Source organism: Nyctereutes procyonoides, unplaced genomic scaffold (genome assembly GCF_905146905.1).
Source record: "Nyctereutes procyonoides isolate TBG_1078 unplaced genomic scaffold, NYPRO_anot_genome, whole genome shotgun sequence".
Taxonomy (NCBI): Eukaryota; Metazoa; Chordata; class Mammalia; order Carnivora; family Canidae; genus Nyctereutes; species Nyctereutes procyonoides.
This window is the reverse complement of record NW_026575044.1, coordinates 44,319,221-44,322,670: the sequence shown is the minus strand read 5'-3', so window position 1 is coordinate 44,322,670 and position 3,450 is coordinate 44,319,221. Positions and strand designations below refer to the sequence as shown.

The 3,450-nt window shown below is 40.6% G+C and overlaps 1 pseudogene; it reads left to right on the top strand.

The window, feature by feature from the left end:
- The first annotated feature begins 922 nt into the window (after nt 1-922).
- LOC129509193 (U6 spliceosomal RNA) lies at nt 923-1,006 on the top strand (annotated as a pseudogene).
- Nucleotides 1,007-3,450: the final 2,444 nt, after the last annotated feature.

Below are 3,450 nucleotides of genomic sequence, written 5' to 3'. Positions count from 1 at the left end.
ATTGGGTTTTAATAATCCTGTATCATAAATGAGCTTATCACTGTGTGAACATTGCTCTGAGCACTTTGGTACACCATTTATATATCTCCTAAATTAGCATAGTGCTTGCCTTCTGGGGGCTAAAATGCTTCATGTGTATAACCTGGATTTCTATTATAAAACAGAGGGAACACAGTTGTCCCAGAATAGGAAAGGGACAAAGCTCTTAACTCCTTCTTTCTGTTTTGGTTAATATTGTGTAGCTGCCAGAGAGGCAGTGCAGTACAGTGGAGAGAGCAGTGGCTTTGATTCTAAAGGTCCAGCTAGCTGACTCTCTTAACACAGCCCGTGCAGATGTGTAGATGTGCAGGGGGACTGAGATGGAACATAGATAAGTCTCTATGAATGATAGTTTCTCCTTCTGTAACACAAGGGCAAGAATACTTTTTTGTGTAGAGATGTGAGAGGAAACAAATGAAATAGTTGCCATTTTTTTCCCTGGACTCAGTACCCTTCCAGGGCACCTGCTCTACAACACTCATTTGAGGCCAGTCTATTAGCCTGATTTCTCAATGCCCACACCCCAAGGAGAGACACTGGAGAGGACTCGAGAGCCCACATTTTGGTACTTCTGTTAGCTCATACATTCACACTCCCCAACCAAGGCTCAGTTCCCTGGACTGCCTGGCAATTCTTCTGTTTCCTAATCAGTTCTTTTCTTTCTCTGTTGATGCTATTTTTTTTAATCGAATTTTTCTTCAAACCCACTAGGCTAGGATTTAATCTCTATTCTCAGCAAATGACTTTTACTCTTAGTGTACTGAGAGAAGGACAAAATGGGCAGAGAACAGTATAATGGGAATTCTCACAACTTCCTATAGCTCTGAGCTTAACTTTATCAGCATTCCTGTTTTCCCCCTTCTTTGTTCTCACTGTGATGCACTTGCTTTGGCAGCACATGTACTAAAACTGGGATGCTACAGGGAAGATTAGCATGGCCTCCGTGCAAGGATGACATGCAAATTTGTTCTCACTGTGGCACAATGAGGCCCCTGCCCCCCTTCGAGGCTTATCTCCCCCCCTTTTTTTTCCTGCTGGATCTCATCCAGTTTTGCCTTCTTAGAATCTAGTCTATTAACCATCCACTTTCTTCATGCTATATTATTATTTCCCTCTTTAAAGGAATCTTTGGCATGACACCTAATTACATTCAATATTTCCGTCTTAACCAAAGAAACCCTTCCTGGATGTGGGACCTAGGTTGACATAGCTAGCAGCCTCGGTTCTTCCTTTCCCTTTACCACCAAGCTTCTCAGAAGAACCCTGCTTCCTGCTTCACTTTTATTCATTCTTCAAACCACTGTAATCCATCTGCCACTCTCCATCTTCATGGAATCTAGTTTTGTCGAGAACGTGATTATTCTGCTTTCATGCCGAATGGTCACTTCAGGTCATTATGTTGTTCCACTTCTCTGAAATATTTGTATTCATAAGCACTCTTTCTATTTAAAATATTCTCTCTCTCTTTTTTTTTTTATCTTTTGAGATTTCATACTCTCTTTGGTTTTCCTTCCACCTCTTTGCCTACCCAGTCTCAGCATCCTTTGCTAGTTCCTTTTCCTATCATGTGGTATTCCCCAGGTTTCTATCCTGGGATTTTGTCCCTTCTAAATTCTCTGTTGTCCTCCTTAGGTATTGCAACAACTTCCAAGGTTTCAGTTAGGGATAGTGAAGCCCAGCTTTACTCTGAATCCTAAACTTCCACAGACCTCTGCCCAATAGATAACTTCCCTTAAATGTCTCCTCAGCCTTAAGAGCTTGATGGGTTTCCACATAAAGCTCTCAGCCTCCCAAATGGTTTTCCCCTCTATTCTATCCTAGTGAAGGGGTCCACTTCTCACTCAGTTGCTGAACCCCAAAACTGGGTATTATCTTAGGATTGTCCCATCCCCCCAGATAAATACCATCAAGATATCCAAAGCCAACATCACAGCTCTAGAGCTTTCATCTCTCACCAACTCTGCCCATCATCTTGCTGAGATTGCTACCATACCTGCCTCTGACTTGCTCTTCCTGCCTCAGGCCTGGCCACTCTTCACCCCTCCTTTGCCACCCACAGCAGTCTTTCTACAACCCGAATACAAATCTGACATTTCACTCCCTTGACTAAAACTCTACTCCATGATGTTTTATTGATATATAGAAGGCATTCACAATCCTGCTTCTGTTTCACTTTTTGGATGAATAATTTTTTATTCCCCTAGCCTGAAGTTCTGTGATTCAGATAAACTGAAGAATGGAACACCCCATAAATTTTCATGCTACCAGCACATACTTTTGCATATTCATTTCTTTCCTCCAGGATCACCTTTCTGTTTTCCCTCCTGAATTCATCTCATTAACTCTTACCCTCCAGATATCAACTTTCAGCTCACCTACTCTAGGAAGATTTCATGTTCCTTTCCCTCTCTTTCCCACTGACTAGCTGTCCCCCACATAGGCACTATAGTTTTTGCTATAAATTTGTTGTTCAATAATTAGTTTGCTGCTTCCTATTCTACTCTCCCTCCTCCTCTTTCTTCTTCTCCTTCCCTTTCTTCTCCTTCTCCCCTTTCTTCTTCCTCCTCCATCTTCTTATTCTTCCTCCTCCTCCTTGTACTGTTAGCAGACTTAGACCTAGAACTAAAGTTTTTGGATTCAAAGTTCAGTATTCCTTTCATAAAGGACTATATCATTACTATGTTTACCTGCCCACTTCTCATGAAAAGCCACAATTGCTATGAATGATAATTATGAGCTTTAAAAGGTCCCCAATCATTTGGCTGGCTCTTTGACTTCCTCGGTATTGAGCATTAATCTTAGTTCTGCAGAGAGAGGTCAAAGACATTACCTTTGCAAGATGAACATAAATTAGAACGAGTTAATATCTGTCTTTACTGTTGTTCTACAGAGACTGAAGATGTGTAGTCATATGGCCCTTAATAATAGTGTTGGTGTGTCATAATCTAGAAGATCTTCATGAACGGAGGAAATTTTTCTTTGGTGGTTGTAAGGAATGTTAATGAAGGGGAAGGGGAAAGCAAATGCTAAGTCAGAGACCACCCAACCTCAAATCCTACAAACTAGTGTAGTTACTCTGGTTCCTTCTAAGATTTAATATTCACAAAAATTAAGATTTTAACAAAATACGTGCCAGGAGTTGGCTCCCATGTCCAGGTGACCTTGATTTATACGGAATGTTTTTTTTCCTCTCTACTTTTAAGGTCAAATGCTTGTGGATTCTAATTTGTACCAAAAATTGTACCCTTTGCTTGTGAGAAGAATGTGAAACTCTTCATTTGATTAACACTACATAATAAGCTTTTCAAGTTGTCAAGACTGTAAATATTCAAATGAGAAAAGTCATTGTGCTTTAGTAGCATGTACACCCTTTGTTCTGGATAATGAGCACAAATATAAAAGCCTAATTAT